At 46.1% G+C, this 20,268-nt stretch overlaps 1 long non-coding RNA gene and 1 other non-coding gene across 2 annotated transcripts; one reads left to right on the top strand and one right to left on the bottom strand.

Annotated features, from left to right (window-relative positions):
- The first annotated feature begins 262 nt into the window (after positions 1-262).
- On the top strand, positions 263-335 carry trnar-ucg. Its single transcript has one exon. It is a non-coding gene; the product is annotated as a tRNA-Arg (tRNA).
- A 14,363-nt stretch (positions 336-14,698) lies between these two features.
- Positions 14,699-16,076, bottom strand: LOC119119062. The gene is made up of 2 exons (XR_005097079.1): positions 15,964-16,076; positions 14,699-15,127 (listed from the first exon to the last, which is right to left on the bottom strand). It is a non-coding gene; the product is annotated as an uncharacterized LOC119119062 (long non-coding RNA).
- Between the last annotated feature and the right edge of the window lie 4,192 nt (positions 16,077-20,268).

The following is a 20,268-nucleotide window of genomic DNA, read 5'->3' as shown; positions in this document are numbered from 1 at the left end:
TGAAATTGACAATGATTTTACTGTGGACTATGGAAAACAGCGCCCCGTGTGAGGGTCGAGCTCACAACCTTCAGATTTTGAGACTGATGCACGACCACTTGCACTAACAAGGTAACATGTCAATTGCATTACAATTCTCTTTTACTGTAAATTGATTAATCCACAGGCCATTTGTCTGGAACAATTGTGAACTTCACTTCCCACCAAAGGCTGCAGTCATCAGAAGTCGTTGCCATGTTTCACTTGGTACAGTCTTTCACATGACTATGTGGCCTAATGGATAAGGCGTCTGACTTCGGATCAGAAGATTGAGGGTTCAAGTCCCTTCATGGTCAATTTAATATTATTTATATGAGATCAACGACTTTATTTCAGTCTGAAGCAACTCTTGTATACTGTCAGAAAGGGTTTTGGTTTCTGATTTATTTTTTTGTTGTGCTGACTCCCCCCCAATCTCCGTTTTAAGTGCAAAAAGTGACAAAAACCAAAAGAAAAAATGCTTTCTCTATTACACACTAGGGCCAGCGTTTCCAACTAGGGCTAGGGTTTCCAACGAGGGCTCCAACTCCGGGTAGGGTTTCAAACTAGGAATTCCAACTGGGGCAAGGGTTTCCAATTAGGGTTTCCAACTTGGGCTGGGGTTTCCAACTAGAGACAACATTGGACAGCTGCCACTTGTTGGGAACCTTTAAATGTTTAGTCTTATCAACGAATGTGTTTCAGAGGCTAGATTTAAAACGTGGCTGCTGGTTTTCGTGAACCAAACCCATTAAAAAAAAGTGAAAGAATGAAACAACTCTCAATAGCAGAAGCCTGGTTAGCTCAGTTTGGAGAGCATGAGACTCTTAATCTCATGGTCGTGGGTTCAAGCCACACGTTGGGCGTCCCTGCTTGTTGGGAGCCGTTGAATTCTTAGTCTTATCAGTCTTTAAAAATTTCAGATGGCGATGTGGCCTCATGGATAAGGCGTCTGACTTCGGATCAAATGATTGGAGCGTTCGAGTCCCTTCATAGTCAATTAATGTGTCATGCTTTAGAAATCCAAAACTTTACTTCAGTCTGAACCAACTCTTGATTGAGTGATTGAACTTTATTCATCCCACAGCGGGGAAATTCACTTGTCACAGCAGCGCATATGAGTGCAAGAATAATACGAGTGCAAGAATAAAACAAGTGCCAGAATTACAAAAAGGGTAAATAACAGACAAGGATAAACACAAGTGCTGCTAGTAGAGACGAAACACATTCATTTTATCAGGTGGCATGCATGTTGTAAAGTCTGACAGCAGAGGGAATGAAGGACCTGCGGAACCGTTCCTTCCTACACCGAGGGTGCAAAAGTCTGCCGCTAAAGGAGCTGCTCAGGGACCGCACAATCTCATGGAGGGGGTGAGAGGTGTTGTCCATGATGGATTTAAGCTTAATCAACGTCCTCCTCTCACCCACAACCTCAATGGAGTCCAGGGGACAGCCTAGAACAGAGCTCGCTCTTCTGACCATCTTATTCAGTCTCCCCTTGTCCCAGTCAGTACTGCCCCCACCCCAGCTGACCACAGCGTAGATGATGGCCGAGGCCACCACAGAGTCATAGAAGGTCCGTAGAAGAGCCCTGCACACACCGAAGGACCTCAGTCTCTTCAGCAGGTGGAGGCGACTCTGGCCCTTTTTGTACAGGGCGTGGGTGTGATCAGTCCAGTCCAGTTTGTTGTTAAAGCGAACACCCAGTAATTTGTAGTTCTCCACTACCTCAATGCCCGATCCCTGGATGTTCACCGGAGTGAAGATGGGTGCTGTCCTCCCGAAGCTCACAATCAACTCCTTCGTCTTGCTGGTGTTCAGCTGAAGCTGGTTGAGCTCACACCAGCTGACAAAGTCCTTGATGACCAATCTATATTACAGATCGTTCCCCTACGAGACATTTCCAACAATGGCCGTGTCGTCGGAAAACTTCTGGATGTGGCAGTGAGCGGTGTCGTGGGTAAAGTCTGAAGTGAACAGGGTGAAAAGGAAAGGAGAGAGCACCGTGCCCTGGGGGACACCCGTGCTGCAGCGCACCACGTCGGACTCACAGCGATGTAACCTCACATACTGCGGCCGGTCGGTGAGGAAGTCCGTTGTCCATGCAGCCAGGCGCTGGTCCACACCCGCCTTCTCCATTTTTACCCGAAGCAGTGACGGCTGGATGGTGTTAAAAGCGCTGGAGAAATCGAAGAACATGATCCTCCCAGTGCTCCTGTTGTCCTCCAGGTGAAGCAGTGTTCTGTGCAGTCAATAAATCACTGCATCGTCCACCCCAACACCAGGCCGGTAAGCAAACTGCAGGGGGTCCAGCTGCGCTCCCACTAATGAACGCAGGTGACCCAGGATGATCCTCTCCATAGTCTTCATCAGGTGGGAAGTCAAGGCAATAGGCCTGAAGTGGTTAGGCTCCTTGGGGCGCGGCACCTTCGGTACAGGGACCACGCAGGAGGTCTTCCACAGTCCTGGGACCTTGTTCAGGCTCAGGTTGAACAGGTACCTGACCACACCACTCAGCTGGTCCACACAGTCCCTGAGCAGTCTCGGCCAGATGCCGTCTGGGCCCGGGGTCTTCTCTGCCTCGATCTTTCTGAGGTGACTCCTCACCTGGAGATCTGTAAAGGAGAGGGGGATGTCGGAAGACCGGGGTGATGGAATGGAGAGGGGGGTTGAGAGGGGGTTGGTGAGCTGGCGTGGGGGCTGGAGTGTCGAAGGTGGCAGAATGAGGTGCGGAGCGAGGTGAAGGGACGGGAGGGAGGCGGAATCAAATCTGTTGAAGAACAGATTGAGTTCATCCACCCGGTCCTTGTCCCCATAAGCTGGTTTCCGATCAGCCCCTTTACCATGGCCCGAGATGGACTGCAGACCCCTCCAATGTCAGTTATAAGTTCAACAAAAACCAAAAGAAAAAATGCCAAGTTTTCTCTGTTGCAGATGTTTTGGTGTGTTGATCACTAAAACAATGTTAAAATGAGGAGGCCTGAAAGCACTGCTTTTACAATTCAGGAATATACAAACGTTTTGTGTGCCAAATCTTCATTACAGCCAATAGCAGAATCCTGATTAAAGGTACAAAAAGACAGGCAATGACTATGTGTGTCCGCTGGTTCTTCTCTGCAACACAGGAAGTTTGCATTAACAGGGACACTACAGTTGTGCCCATCGGCAAAAGGCAGCCCCCAACTACCACATGAGTAGCCGACAGGCCTGTTCTAAAACAGCTCACTGATGAGGACGTATTATTTTCAAGGAATGTTCTAGAAGTAATCGTTGTTAAAAAAATAAAAGAACACATGATGGTGGTACTTGGAGATCACTGTTTATATATACACACACAAATATATATATTGAGTCTAGGGAGACAAATATACCGCAAACTGTGGGTAGGTGTCAGGTGATGAACCACAGAAGAAATCACAGTTACCAAAGAAAGATGACAAGCCTCATTTTGAAACAGAGCTAAACATCAAGGATGAGAACGGCAAATGAAAAAAAACACTGAAAAGTAGCCGGGGTATGGGGGCCACATGCCGCACTTGCCGCAGGGGGCCAGGGGCCGCAGGCCCCCCCCAATGGGGGCGCAGTGGGCCGGGGGCCACTTGCCCCAATTGGGGGATGCAGGGGCCACAGGCCCCTATTGGGGGCCACAGGGCCCACAGGCCCTACTTGGGGGCCGCAGAGGGCCAGGGACAACACCCCAGAGGGGGCTCAGGGGGAAAAGCTCCCTGGAAACTCCTGCATTTTGGCAGTATAGCAACCCCAAAACCATTAATTTCATCACTCGATTTCAACAGTTTTGTTAAAAAAATATTCCTGCTTGGTGGGCTGCCAAGGTGAATATAATACAGTCAAGCCTCGGTTTTCGACCACAATCCGTTCCAGAAGGCGGTTCGAGAAGCGAATCGGTCGAATTCCGAATCTATCTTTCCCATTCCAAATAATGGAACATTTTTAATCCGTTCCAAGACTTTTTTAAGCATTTTTTCATTTGCGCATTTTTGTCCGATCGCGCAACTGCAGCGCACCGCCGAACGCGCAACAGTAGCGCGTTGCCGACCGCGTAACTGCACCGCGCTGGTTGCATTATTGTGACAGAGCCGTCACTGAAATTTAGAAAATATTTTTAAACTCCTGATGTACTTTCCAATATTCAAGTGGACCTAAGTGCGCAGGGAGCTTAATATATTCCGATCGCGCAACCGCAGCGCGCCGGGCGCTCACTGTCGCATTGCTTTAAAAGCGTCTTTGTGTTCCGAGTTGTAAAATGACGCTGCTCTCGAGCCATGCCCATCTGAAGCAGTTCGTGATCCCGTTTGACTTGTCTATTTCCCTGGCACGATCCTCGTCTTTTTTCTCTAAAACCTTCGGCATGCTGGCTAAAACCTTTGCTAATCAGGCAAATGAGTAGGCAAATGATGTGACGAAAGTAGCGCCAAAATGCTGCCGAAAATAATTCAGTTGTTGTCGCAATACTGCTGCCAGCCCCCCCATATACTATAACTACGCAGATCCGATGATCCCTAAGACTTGAGATGAGACAAAATTGGAAAGACTTTTTCGTTGACAGTGTCTGTGAGTTACTTCAAAAAAAAAAGTTCACAAAAAGTACACATAGCTAATGTTGACCACAAAATGGCATGTGAGCTAGCCAGGAGTCCTGGAATCTTCTGATCTGTAGACAGATGCGTTATCCATTGCTCCACTCGCCCCACGGGAATATGTGGCTTGTAAACTTGTGTGTAACACTTTTGCAAAAATGAAAAAAAAAAAAAATTGGTGACATTATTTGAATACGCCATGATGCTTTATCCATTGCGCCACTCGCCCAACAAGTTACGGCTATTGACCGTAAACTTGTGTGGAAAATCGTCATTGTCCAAAAGATGGCAGTTTAGCAAGAGTGACCAAGGTACAAATTCCACAAAGCAATTTGATTATGCCATGACCAAGATGTTAACTGGGGTTGCTGCGGCCACAACGCAGAGTACTAACCACTATACGATCGTGGCCAATATGCACAACTGATTTAATGGTCCTGCATACAATCGTGTAGTGTTTAATTCCGTTGTGTTCGATTCGAATCTGGGTTATGGCATAATCAAATTACCGTTTTTTTCCATGTATAATGCGCAAAATTTAACTAATTTATTGTCCTAAAATCTGGGGTGCGCATTATACATGGGTACAATTTTTTTAAATTTTTTTTTTATTTATTTTTTTTTTGTGAAGAAAATCATGGTACAACAATTTTTGAAGAAAATCTTGTCACGGATGGTTCTTTACAACGTCACTTTCCTCTCTTTTCATTTTAACCTAACTGATCGCGGTGGTGCCTTTCTGGGCAGTCGGAGAAATCAACGCCAACAAAAAAAATACATCCAGCCTAGTTAAGAAATCACCAGAAAGATCACCATGACAATTGTGAATATTAAATAAATAATTATTATATATATTATATATCTTATTATTATAATAATAAATAATTGTGATAAATAACTGGAACATCACTCAAATATTGGTGATCCAGTTGAGAGTCTCACATATTTCTTCGCTATTGAGTTTGCTACTGCATGTGCAGTGATACTGACCGGCAGAATAACATCCGGTTGTTCCCAAAGATGATCTTTTTTCTGAAATAATTTTATGTTTACGGACTTAAGTAACCCGGCCGGGTCATACCAAAGACTATAAAAATGGGACCCATTGCCTCCCTGCTTGGCACTCAGCATTAAGGGTTGGAATTGGGGGGTTAGATCACCAAATGATTCCCGAGCGCAGCGCCGCTGCTGCTCACTGCTCCCCTCTCCCCCAGGGGATGGATCAAAATCACACGGGGATGGGTCAAATGCAGAGGACAAATTTCACCACACCCAGACGCGTGTGTGACGATCATTGGGACTTTAAAAAAAAAAAAAAAACGTTGGAAACTTTGGAATCCAAAGTGCTTCCAAACGAATGACTTGAAGCCCAAAGGGGAGCGAATTTCATCGTCTTCTTGGACACTAGCCATAGCACCAGCCCAGGAGCCGCGTAGTTGTCGGCTCCCCTTTCACGTGCCTGCTCTGCTCACAACACAGCACGCCGCGTACTGCTCCCGGAAAGAGGAAGCAAGCAACAATGAACTGGATTTCAAAATAAAGTCGCGTCTAATGTCCGAGGTCAAACACGGCGATATAAATCGATGTTTACGTTTAGCATCGATGCCAATAAATCGTAGAGCATTATATCGATTAATCGATGTGTATCGATGAATCGTTACACCCCTAGTTGATATCATTACATCGTAAGATGGCGCCGCGGATGGCCACCTCGGTGACTCGCTCTATATTTGTTATTTTACATCTTTTTAACCTCACTTTGTATCATACTTCCGGTTTGCCACGTAGAGCGCCGCAGCGTCACTTGAGAGAGGATCTACATTCCTACATTTCTATATGCTTTTCTAATTTTTCCTCGCTTTTTACGTTTTTTACTCCAGTTTTGGGAGTTTACTATTGTTGAAAGTCACGGACCGTCAATTCCTGCCATTTCAACCACGTCACTGTTTGGCTCTCAGCGGAGGCTTCGTGGCTGTTTGTCTACCGTCGATCATCGGACACGTAAGTATGGCTGCGGATCAAGAGGTTTGTACGGCTTTGTGCACCAACTGCACCCTTCTCTTAGAGAGGTTGTCCCTGCTAGAGGGACATGTCCGCCAGCTTGAGGAGAATAGTGTGATAACAGTAGATTTTGGCGGACACAGATGCGGACTGTAGTCAGCCCGCTAGCCCAGTTAGCATTAGACTTAGACTTAGACTTAGACAAACTTTATTGTCATTTTGTCAACACTGGGTGTACACAAAACGAAATTACGTTGCGTACGGCTTTCAACAATGTAGTGGTATTGCGGCTGGTTAAAAAGTGACATTCTATATAAAAATATGAAATAAGATAAGTATAGAGTACAAAGTGCAGCAGTGATAAAGTATGTAAACAGTGCAGGAGACAAAAACCGTATTTACAAGTGTGCAGAGGAATGCTACGTTTGAATGTTCAACAGTCTGACGACAGCAGGGAAAAAACTATTGCAGAACCTGGTGGACCTGCAGCGGATGCTGCGAAACCTCTTCCCAGACGGCAGCAGGGAGAACAGTCCATGGTGAGGGTGTGATGGGTCACTGATAATATTACGGGCTCGGGACACGCAGCGCTGGGATGACAAGTCCTGAATGGAGGGAAGAGGAGCCCCGATGATCCTCTCTGCTGTCCTCACCACTCTCCTCAGGTTCTTCCAATCGGAGGCGCTGCAACCTCCACACCACACCGAGAGACAGCTTGTCAGAATGCTCTCTATGGTGCTTCGGTAGAACGTCCTCATGATGGGTGGGGGCAGGTGGGCTCTCCTCATCCTCCGCAGGAAGTACAAGCGCTTCTGTGCCCTCTTGACTAGTGTTGTGGTGTTCACAGTCCAGGTGAGGTCGTCTGTGATGTGGACCCCCAGGAATTTAGTGCTGCTGACCACCTCCACAGCTGAGCTGTTGATGATCAGTGGAGCGTGGTGAGGCTGGTTCTTCCTGAAGTCGACGATGATCTCCTTCGTCTTCTCCACATTCAGGATCAGGCTATTTTCTCTGCACCAGCCCACCAACTGCTCCACCTCCTCTCTGTAGTCCAGGTCGTTGATGTCCCTGATGAGGCCCACCACCGTTGTGTCGTCTGCAAACTTCACGATGTGATTGGTGGTGAACCTGGGGGCGCAGTCGTGTGTCATCAGGGTGAACAGCAGGGGGCTCAGGACGCAGCCCTGAGGGGAGCCTGTGCTGAGGGTGATGACATCTGAGGTGTTCTGTCCGACCCGGACTGACTGAGGTCTGTTGGTGAGGAAGTCTAGCAGCCAGTTTCGAAGGGGGGTGCTGAAGCCCAGGTGTTCCAGTTTTTCCACCAGATGCTGTGGAATGATGGTGTTAAACGCTGAGCTGAAGTCCAGGAACAGCAACCGCACGTGGGTGTTCCTCTCCTCCAGGTGAGCCAGGCTCAGGTGAAGAACGGAGGAGATGGCATCCTCAGTAGAGCGGTTCTGGAACGGGTCGAATGTTGGGGGGAGTCCGGAGACGATGTGTTCTTTAAGCAGCCTTTCGAAGCACTTCATCATGATGGGAGTCAGTGCCACAGGTCTGTAGTCATTCAATGAGGTGATTTGAGGTTTCTTCGGCACCGGAATGATGGAGGCAGCCTTGAAGCATACTGGCACTGTGGCTTGGCCCAGCGAGATGTTAAAAATGTCTGTGATGACACCAGCCAGCTGACCTGCACATTCCTTGAACACCCGCCCAGGTATGTTGTCGGGGCCTGGGGCCTTACGTGGGTTGACTCTTCTCAGAGTCTTCCACACGTTGGCTGAGTCAAGGCAGAGTGCCTCCTCTTCCTGGTGGGGAACAGTTTTAACTGCAGGAGTGCTGTTTAGTGCCTCAAATCGCCCAAAGAAGTTATTTAGACCATTTAGGAAGTCAGCATCAACCTCACCCAACGGGGGGGAGGGTAAGTTGTAGTCCGTGATCGCCCGTATGCCTTGCCACATACTCCTGGTGTTATTGGCGTCGTGGAAAAAATCCTGAATTTTTCGACTGTGGCTTCGCTTCGCTAACCTGATGGCACGGTTCAAGTTGGCTCTCGCTGTCCTCAGTGCCTCCTTGTCGCCAGACTTGAAGGCTGAGTTCCGTGCTCGTAGCGTATGACGTACCTCCTCAGTCATCCAGGGTCGTTGGTTGGCTCGGGTGATGATGTTCTTAGTGGTGCTGACGTCCTCGGTGCATTTGTTGATGTAGGCTGACACAGTCATGGCGTACTCATCAATGTCGATCTGATTGTCATATGTTGCTGCTGATTTGAACATGTCCCAGTCAGAGCACTCAAAGCAGTCCTGGAGTGCCTCCATGGCCCCCTCAGACCACACACCCTCACCTGCTTCACTGTGGGTTTTGCTCTGATCAGCAGGGGCCTGTATGCAGGGATTAGCATAACAGATAGGTGGTCTGAAGAGCCGAGGTGGGGGCGGGGGGCTGCTCTGAATGCATCCTTTATATTGGTGTAAACCAAGTCCAGAGTGTTCTCTCCCCGAGTTGGAAAATCCACGTGTTGGTAAAAATGAGGGAGAATAGTCTTCATGTTAGCCTGGTTGAAGTCCCCAGCAATGATGAAAACACCCTCTGTGTGCGTGGATTGCCGCTCACCGATTGTCCGATAGAGAACACTCATGGCCTCTTTAGTATTAGCGCTAGGAGGCACATACACAGCCGTGATGCTAACAACAGTAAACTCCCTGGGCAGGTAGAAGGGTCTGCAGTTAACAGTCAAAAGCTCGATGTCCGAAGAGCAGAAGCTGGCGACAGATCTAGCATTTTTGCACCAGTTGTTGTTGATGTAGACACACAGCCCACCTCCTCGGGATTTACCGCTTAGTTCGCTGTTTCTGTCGGCGCGGAATGTAGCGAGCCCCTCCAGGCTAACGGCGTTGGACGGTATTGCTGAGTTCAGCCATGTCTCCGTCAGGATGAGAGCGCAGCAGTTTTTAACCTCCCTCTTTGAAGAGAGTTCCAGTTGTAGATGGTCCATTTTATTATCCAGTGAGCGGACGTTGGAGAGGAAGATGGATGGAAGCGGCGGTTTGTAGGGGTTAGCTTTAAGCTTAGCCGTTAGCCCACCTCGACAGCCGCGCTTCCGCCGCCGGTCACACCGCCTACGCTTACTCCTCCTCCGGCGTGTGCTGCCCGGCGAGCCCGCTGCATTGTGAGCTTCTGGGGCTAGTGCCCGAAGCACTCCGAGGCTACGTAAACAGACTAGGGTAGTTGTGGCTACGAGTCCGAAAACACTTGATGACCGTACCTCCAGCAGGCGCTGGCGATCATATACTAACCTACTGGATGGATAAACTAAACTTTGTGTTGTTTGTAGTGTCCTAGGCGACATATTTTGTGAAAATGCTCGTCGGTTGTCGAGAGTCGTTGCAGCCGCAGCCAACTGGGGCGCCGCCATCTTGAATCTTGAATTAGCCCCAAGCGGCTTGCTAACCGCGATGAGCCAGTTAAGACGCATAGCCGTCCCAAGCCATCTCGGCCTACTGGCTCTCGCATCTTGGTCATAGGTGACTCCATCACACGAAAAACACCACACTTAAAAATCCAGCCACGGTAATGTGTATCCCTGGAGGCAGAGCACCCGACATAGAAGCTAATCTAAGGGCGCTAGCTCGCAATAGGTCTAGTCAACAGCGTAGGTCCAACAACACTAGCCATTCGGATATAGTGATACACGGTGGCTCCAATGATATATTTCAAGCATATATCGGCTCTATTGATAATCTTACAAATGAATTTAATGCGACATTGTTAAATGCCATCGACTCGGTAGTGCCACTACGTCTGAAAACTCGCCGTAGAAAGCCTACTACACGGTTCACAGGTGAAACACGGACGCTTAAGCAATTATGTAAAAAGCATGAACGAAAATGGCGTTGAACCAAACTTGAGGTTTTCCATCAGGCATGGCGCGATAGCCTCCTGAAATACAAAGATGCGCTTATTTTAGCAAAAACTAATTATTTCTCGCAAATTATTAATCTCAATAAAAACAATCCTAAATACTTATTTGATACAGTGGCAAAGCTGACGTGGTGCCATCCGACCTCCGATAGCTCCTTCCACTCAGCCGACGGGTTCATGAAATTTTTCGCTTGAAAGATTGAATCCATTAGGGATGAGATCAAGATGACAGTTCCAATCGCTCAGTCGAGACCGCCCATTACCGGCGCTGACGAACATGCAATAACCCTATCAAATTTTAAAAGTGTGTCCGTTGAAAGGCTCACGCAATTGGTTAGTGCGGCTAAGCAAACGACATGTTCACTCGACCCGCTCCCAGCCAAACTATTTAAAGAATTACTTCAAATTTTAGGACCGTCCGTCTTAAATATAATTAATCTGTCTGTCTCCTCTGGACAGCCTTTAAAACCGCTATCATTAAACCGCTACTTAAGCGACCAAATCTCGACCCGGACTGTCTCAGTAATTATAGGCCGGTTTCAAATCTCCCATTCGTAGCAAAACAACGAGTAGTCCATGGTAATGCGACCTCTGAGCTCTATAACGTCACTTGTGGTGTCCCGCAGGGATCGGTACTCGGACCAATTCTATTTAATATGTATATGATTCCGCTTGGGGACATAATACGTAAATATAACATTAGTTTTCAATGTTAGGCGGATGACACTCAATTATATATGCCGTTATCGATGACAAATCCGCAGGACTGTTGTAATCTTGAGGCGTGCCTTGCGGAGATCAAGCAATGGATGTCTCTCAATTTCCTTCGTCTTATCCCAGATAAAACTGAGATGTTGATAATTGGTCCAGCTTGTTATCACCACTTATTTAAGGAAACCACTATAACTATGGATAACTGTACTATCACTCAGAGCGATACTGTAACTAATCTCGGGGTAACATTTGACCAAACGCTCTCCTTTCAAAAGCACAATAAGAACATAACTAAAATTGCGCTTTTTTACCTCCGTAATATTCGTAAGATTCGTCCGATTCTCTCGTGATGCGGAAACTATTATACATGCGTTTATTATGTCGCGCCTGGACTACTGTAACGCATTATCAAAGTCAAAGTCAAAGTCTGCTTTATTGTCAATTTCTTCACATGTCAAGACATACAAAGACATTGAAACTGCGTTTCCTACTATCCCACGGTGGAGACAAGACATATTACACCCAATTGGTCCACAGACAAACAAAACATTCAAGTAAACAATACACAAAGTAAAAATAAGAAGGCACATAGTATATAAATGTATTATTTATTTATATAAAGGCCGGTCCACGAAAATATTTCTGACACGTAACCGGTCCGTGGCGCAAAAAAGGTTGGGGACCAGTGATTTAGTAGAAGGTGGCTACAGATAAAAGTTTGAGTTCATTTTGAAAAACTAACAGGTCACTTAAGATGCACGCACAACCAATGCAGCTCTCTAATAACTCTGCTGCAAACATAGGTTAACGCACTTGGGTTGAAAACCGAACCCCAGTCTTTCACGCGACAAGCAGAGATACTATCCACGATACTAACAAGGAACATGCCCTGTGTTGGGGCAAGATGGACTGCTTGGCGGGAGAAAGGAAAGGGAGGAAGCAGAAAGGGGAACGCTCACAGAACACATGCGCTTATAACTATTATGTGGATTTTAACCATCTGTAAACGTTATTAAAACAGTACTGAAATGGGGCAATCTGCTGGTCTTTTTCGTATATGCCTGCCTTCAAGTTTAGAGGGCACTACCTTTAGGGGGCGCATTAGAGGTTAGGGTTAAAGGTGAGGGGGTTACCGTTAGCGAGTTAGCAGGTTAGGGGTTAATTATTAGGGTTTGGTTATTGTTCTGGTTTTAGAGTTAGCGTTAGGGCTTGCAGTTAGGGAATTAGGAGCCTTAGGCCAACCAGATTCCATTTATTCCATTAATCACTGACATTCAGTCTTCAGGTCCATGGGCTACCAATCGGAATGTAACGGGGTCAGCTGGTCGACTATGGAGCTCATCGGTGCAGGGGAATGATTCTCGCTTAGGGTGCATCATTACCTGGGTTTAACTCCCGGACGATCTCTTCTTGGAAACACTGTTGTCTATCATTATGTGGAGCGTTTGACAGGCCAACGTTACACGGAATGTAACATGGTCTGCAAGCTTCCGTCATGGCTCGTTGGTCTAGGGGTATGATTCTTGCTTTGGGTGTCGGAGGTCCTGGGTTCAACTCCCAGACAAGCCCTTCTTTAAAACGTTGCTGTTGATCAACTAGCCCAATTCAATTTTGGGCGCGAGCCCGAATCCATACACGGTGGATGGCGGCAGTGATATTTGAGAAGTGAAATGAAGTTTATTGGATTTGCAGACAGTGTGCAATCATTATTTCATCAAAAGTAGGCAGGTACATAAATTTGGGCACCCCAAGAGAAAAATGACAATATTTCAATATCAATATTTAGTAGATCCTCCTTTTGCAGAAATAACAGCCTCTCGACCAGTGGTTCTTAACCTGGGTTCGGTCGAACCCTAGGGGTTCGGTGAGTCGGTTTCAGGGGTTCGGCAGAGCCTCCACTCCGGAGGTCCAAACACACCTGATTAATAAATTCGCATATCTGAACTGGTCTCGCAAAGGCAACAGCAGAAGTCACACTGATTTGCTGGTATGTCATTTGTTGTGAATTCATGCATTGTGTTGGTTCTATTCTTTGAACAAGGTGATGTTTATGCACGGCTCATTTTGTGCACCAGTAAAAACATCTCTGTCTTCAATTTGAAAAAAATAAATATATATTCACAAAAGAGGGGTTCGGTGAATGGGCATATGAAACTGGTGGGGTTCAGTGCCTCCAACAAGGTTAAGAATCACTGCTCTAGACACTTCCTATAGCTTCCAATGAGTGTGGATTCTGGTTGAAGGTATATTTCACCATTCTTCTTGACAAATCTGAAAGTCCCATAAACTTCATTTCACTTCTCAAATATCATTGTGTCTGTCCATTATATGATATATTTTACTGATATTGCCTCTGAACAGGCGAGCAAGTGCTCCTCCGGCCGTCATGACTACATTCTACCGTGGCACCATTGAGAGCATCCTCTCCAGTTGTATCGCTGTTTGGGGTGGTAGCTGCACTGAATACAACATGAAGGCCCTGCAGCGCATAGTGAACACAGCTGGTAAGATTATTGGTGCTTCACTCCCCTCCCTGAAGGACATTTACACCTCCCATCTCACCCGCAAGGCGACCGCGATCGTGAGTGATGTGAGTCACCCCGCTCACTCTTTGTTTGATCTTCTGCCCTCTGGGAAGAGGTACAGGAGCCTGCGCTTCCGCACCACCAGACTCACCAACAGCTTCATACTCCAGGCTGTTATGATCCTGAACTCTCTCCCCCCTTCTGCGTAGCGTCCTGTACTTTTGCGGTATATTCTGACTGTCTGCTGTATGCACACTTGCTCCATTTTTGCTCCTCTTATTTATTATGTTATTTATTTATTTATTATTTATTCATCACTCTTATTTATTCATTGTTTGTGCCTTCTTGTTTTTATTTTTCGTGTTGTTTACTTGTATGTATATTGTGTACTATGTCTTGTCACCGTGGGATAGTGGGAACGTAATTTCGATTTCTTTGTGTGTCTTGGAATGTGAAGAAATTGACAATAAAGCAGACTTTGACTTTGACTTTTGACTTTGATAAAGGAAAATCTTGAAATAGATTTTGCATACAAATGATACTTTTGCATATGACCGTATATGTAACTCGGAGAACATGTGATTGATTACTTTATCAAATACTATTTGACTAAATATTTGAGGTCCCACTGAAACTTAAAACTCGGATCACGGGATTCAGAGTCCAGAGTGCTAATCATAACACCATGGAATAGACACACACACGCACGCGCACACACGCGCACACACACACGCGCGCACACGCACACACACACACACACGCATCCTTGTTAACCTCCCTCTGCAGGACCCAAAGTACTTTACTGAGTTGTGGGGTCCACCCTTTCTAGTGGTCCAAGAACTATGAAAAAAATCAGGCAAGTCTCAAAAAAAATCTTGTTACTAAAAATCACTTTCAATAAACACAATTCAAAACTTTATTTTACATGTCAGTTTTTCAGTCACATGTGGGGCCTGTTTCTAACCTTCAGGCTTTGCGGGGTCCACCTTTACACACATGAGATTTTTAGTCAGTTATGGGGCTCGCTTTTAATATTTCAACCTTAAGAGGTCCACCTATACACACATGACAAATAGTGAACAAATGGTGAAACAGGACCAGCCATGTGTTTCTACCTCTGTTAAGGGAAGCTCTTTCACTCATATTTTCTCCTCATGGTGGTTATTCTATTTTTGACAAAGTACTTAACAGCTTTCCAGTCTCTGTTACTCAGTGCTTGTGGTTCTGCAGCAATGCATCTCTCGCAGTCAAACTTACCAGGAACCTGATTTGTCAATATATACTTCCTTAAATGTTTATTTACTGCAGCACATTCCTCTGGGGTCCAGCTTCTTTTCACAACTTTTTCTTTACCTAAGGGCATAAGAAGAGCACTTTTTAGTTGACAACTTAATTAGAACAAGACTGCATAAAGAATACATTCACTTTATGTACAATAGTCCGACAAAATAATTTAAATGAGATATTTTAAAAAGTCAACTATCTTTGTCAACGGTGATGAGCCCACAATAGACATAAGTAAATCAGTTATTATCTGGGATATTAATCCGGTCATTTAAGTTGCTCGGTGGTCTTCAGTGTCAGCTGTTTTCATATTAACAAAATTAAAAATAGATGCACAAAAGGGCAATATTAGAATGGCCCCAGTTTTGGAGGTGGGGGAAAGAGGTCTCTCATTTTCTTGACTACTTTTAAGCAGTTTTGCATTTGACCAGAGTGTCACTGCTGGTAGATGAAGCAATTCCTGGCCCCTACAGAGGTTGCACAGGCAGCACATTGGGATGCACCATTTCTCTGACAAAACCATTAAGAACAGATACAAGTTGTTGCAAAATCAGGGAAAATAAAAATCTGAAAAAAACTTTTTTCAGACAGTGTTTTACATGTATGGGGAATTTGCTTTGATAACGTGCTACACATAGACAAACAAAGATGATATAAATAAATTTGGATGGGTTAATTTTCATTTTATCACAAAATTCAACTATGATTGAAAAAAGGTCTAAACTTTAGACCTTACATGTCTAAGAAAAAAAGTCGTGGTGTTTAATATATCTTGCTTGGGTCATCTAAATCTTAGTAAGCAGCATATGTGAGGATAATTAGATACTGATACAGTAGTAACAATTGGACAATTTAAAAGCAACCGTGATAAAGTTATATATTGAAAAGGATTACTCCAAACTCACCTCACTTTTTGGCAGACTTTTCATTACTTGGGCCACGAGATGTGAAGGTACAAGAGGTCACTTCTATGACTTCTGGCATCAGCCCATCTGAAATGATGATTTTTAAGTACAGAAAAAAATATGTTAAACTTATCTTATTAGGACAGCAAACACACGGATCAAGGGTACAGTTTCTAACAGCAAACTAAAGAGAAAAAAAAACTATCTACACTTGTGCTCATAAGGAGTTATTTATTACAATAATGTCCTGTAGAACCAATCTTGTTGGAACCAAATTTGGATTTTGGTAAATACTAGACAGGAGCAGATATGAATGTAATGGACTATTTAAAAGTGGTGGAATTAAAAAAGAAATAAATAAAAATCAATATTGAAAACGAGTACTGACCTTAAACTGCAGTTTTACAAACTCACCTTTCTTTTTGGCCATTTTCTTCCACTGAGACTTGAACTCAGGTCGCTGGGGTGAGAGTCCTAACCCTAGCCCTAGCTCTAACCGTAACCCTACCTCTTACCCTAACCCTAGCCCTAGCTCTAACCTTAACCCTACCTCTTACCCTATTCCTAACCCTTACCCTATTCCTAACCCTAACCCTAGCTCTAACCCTAACTGTAACCCTAACCCTAACTCTTACCCTAATCCTAGCTCTTACCCTATTCCTAACCCTAACCCTAGCTCTAACCTTAAACCTAACCCTAATCCTAGCTCTTACCCTAGCTCTAACCCCTCACCTTTCTTTTTGGCCATTTTTTTCCACTGAGACTTGAACTCAGGTCGCTGGGGTGAGAGTCCTAACCCTAGCTCTAACCTTAACCCTTCCTCTTACCCTAACCCTACCTCTTACCCTATTCCTAACCCTAGCTCTAACCCTATTCCTACCTCAACCCTACCTCTTACCCTATTCCTAACCCTAGCCCTAGCTCTAACCCAACCCTAGCTCTTACCCTATTCCTAACCCTAACCCTAGCTCTAACCCTAGCTCTAACCTTAACCCTAGCTCTTACTCTAACCGTAATCCTAACCCTAGCTCTTACCCCTCACCTTTCTTTTTGGCCATTTTTTTCCATCGCTGGGGTGAGAGTCCTAACCCTAGCCCTAGCTCTAACCTTTACCCTACCTCTTACCCTAACCCTAGCCCTAGCCTTAACCCTACCTCTTACCCTATTCCTAACCCTAACCCTAGCTCTAACCCAACCCTAGCTCTAACCCAACCCTAGCTCTAACCCTAGGCCTTACCCTTACCACCCTAACTCTAGCATACGGTATATGGTTTTATGGGGGAGCACACGAGCAACTCTGTTGCAAATTTTTCAAGGATAAGATATTTTTGGTCCCACTGGGATTTGAACTCAGGTCGCTGGGGTGAGAGTACAGAGCACTAACCACTACACTACAGAACCCACGCCATTACTTCATGGATGTTACCTATATGGTTTTATGGAGCAGCTCACAAGTAAATAGTATAGATAGGAATAGGTAAATGCCAAAGTACTTGAGGTTCCACTGAGACTTGAACTCTGGTCGCTGGGGTGAGAGTCCAGAGCACTAACCACTAGAGTATGTAACCCACACCATTAATCCATGGAAGTTAGCTATATGGGTTTATGGAGCAGCTCACAAGCAAATAGCATAGATAGGAATAGGTAAATGTCAAAATAGTTCAGGTTCCACTGAGACTTGAACTCAGGTCACTGGGGTGAGAGACCAGAGCATTAACCACTACACTATGGAACGCACACCAATATTCCATGGAAGTTACGTATATGGTTTTATGGAGCAGCTCACAAGCCAGATATAGGAATAGTATAAATAGGAATAGGTAAATGCCAAAATAGTTGAGGTTCCACTGAGACTTGAACGCAGGGCGCTGGGGTGAGAGTCTAGAGTACTAACCACTACAGTATGGAACCCACACTACTAATCCATGGAAGTTACCTATATGGTTTTATAGAGCAGCTCACAAGCAAATAGCATACATGGGAATAGGTAAATGCCAAAATAGTTGAGGTTCCACTGAGACTTGAACTCAAGTCGCTGGGGTGAGAGTCCACAGCACAAACCACTACAGTATGGAACCCACGGCATTACGTCATGGAAGTTACGTATATGGCTTTATGGACCAGCTCACAAGCAAATAGTATATATACATAGGAATAGGTAAATGCCAAAATAGTTGATGTTCCACTGAGACTTGAATTCCGGTCACTGGGGTGGGAATCTCTAAAACCATCCAAGATCTAAAGTAAGTTCCACCAGTTGACATTGTAACTCGGAGAACATGTGATTACTTTATCAAATACTATATGGCTCCTGTTTGCCGAGGTGTCCCTGGCACACTTTGCAAAGCAGACAACACTGACAAATAGATTTAGAAAATGTTGTTTCCACCCAGTCTCAAACAGGGGGTCTTTCGCGTCTTAGAAGAACAGGATGACCAATACGCTATGGAAACTGCTGTGACGTCCAAAGCATTTTGAGAAGCCTGGCAAAAGTTCACCAAAAGGGAGTGAGGAAGAAAGCAGGCACTTATGAACTTTTTGATTTGCTTTTCAAAACTGTGCCAGCAAAAGCAATTTTTCCATACAAAGAAATAAACCGCGTCGGGGAATTGAAGCCCGATTTGCCGAGCCCAGGCTGAGTCGTTTCGCTAAAGGGTACCTGATTTGAGACTGGGTGAAAACCAGGTTTCGCACTTTTCTTTAACTTTTGCCAAGCTCTTCAAAAGGCTATGTGTGTCAGCGCGGTTTCCATGGTGTAGTGGTTATCACATTCCCTCACACGCTGAAGGTCCCTGGTTGGAAACAAGTCTTATGATCCTTTTGATTTTAGACTCCGCGTCGGGGAATTGAAAATGTGGAGTAACAGATATTAGGTTGTTTAATGGCAGTCAGTGCACTTCAGCAGATGAAACAACAACGTCAAACTTCAAATCAGAAGGCTATATACTGACCAAAAGCAGGAACTAGGAAGGGAATGGGAGGGAAGGATAAGGTCTGTTCTGTTATCACCTGAATGTCCTGTTATTTACTGAATGTACAGAGCCCCCCCGAGCACCGGCTGGAGCTCCGCTAAAAGCTCCATGTTCCGTTGAAAATGCTTAGCCGCGGCCCTGGAAGCCTCGGCCGGCTAAAAAAGTTAGGCGCAGAGCCCCCCCGAGCACCGGCTGGAGGTCCACTGGAAGCTCCATGATCCGTTGAAAATGCTTAGCCGCGGCCCTGGAAGCCTCGGCCGGCTAAAAAAGTTAGGCGCAGAGCCCCCCCGAGCACCGGCTGGAGGTCCACTGGAAGCTCCATGATCCGTTGAAAATGCTTAGCCGGGTCCCTGGAAGCCTCGGCCGGCTGAAAAAGTTAGGCGGATAGCCTCTAGGAGAACCAGCTGGAGGTCCGCTAAAAGCTCCATGATCTGGTAAAAATGCTTAGCCGGGTCCCTGGAAGCCTAAGCCGGCGTAAAAAGTTAGGCGGATAGCCTCCTGGAGCACCGGCTGGAGGTCCGCTAAAAGCTCCATGATCCGGTAAAAATGCTTAGCCGGGTCCCTGGAAGCCTCGGCCGGCCAAAAAAGTTAGGCGGATAGCCTCCTGGAGCACCGGCTGGAGGTCCGCTAAAAGCTCCATGATCCGTTAAAAATGCTTAGCCGGGTCCCTGGAAGCCTAAGCCGGCGTAAAAAGTTAGGCGGATAGCCTCTAGGAGAACCGGCTGGAGGTCCGCTAAAAGCTCCATGATCCGGTAAAAATGCTTAGCCGGGTCCCTGGAAGCCTCGGCCGGCTAAAAAAGTTAGGCGGATAGCCTCTAGGAGAACCGGCTGGAGGTCCGCTAAAAGCTCCATGATCTGGTAAAAATGCTTAGCCGGGTCCCTGGAAGCGTAAGCCGGCGTAAAAAGTTAGGCGGATAGCCTCCTGGAGCACCGGCTGGAGGTCTGCTAAAAGCTCCATGATCCGGTAAAAATGCTTAGCCGGGTCCCTGGAAGCCTCGGCCGGCCAAAAAAGTTAGGCGGATCGCCTCCTCTAGCTCCGGCTGGAGGTCCGCTAAAAGCTCCATGATCCGGTAAAAATGCTTAGCCGGGTCCCTGGAAGCCTCGGCCGGCGTAAAAAGTTAGGCGGATAGCCTCCATGAGCACCGGCTGGAGGTCCGCTAAAAGCTCCATGATCCGGTAAAAATGCTTAGCCGGGTCCCTGGAAGCCTCGGCCGGCTAAAAAAGTTAGGCGGATAGCCTCTAGGAGAACCGGCTGGAGGTCCGCTAAAAGCTCCATGATCCGGTAAAAATGCTTAGCCGGGTCCCTGGAAGCCTAAGCCGGCGTAAAAAGTTA

Source organism: Syngnathus acus, unplaced genomic scaffold, assembly GCF_901709675.1.
Source record: "Syngnathus acus unplaced genomic scaffold, fSynAcu1.2, whole genome shotgun sequence".
NCBI lineage: Eukaryota > Metazoa > Chordata > Actinopteri > Syngnathiformes > Syngnathidae > Syngnathus > Syngnathus acus.
The sequence above is the reverse complement of the archived record's forward strand: the minus strand, read 5'-3'. Positions and strand labels throughout refer to the sequence as shown.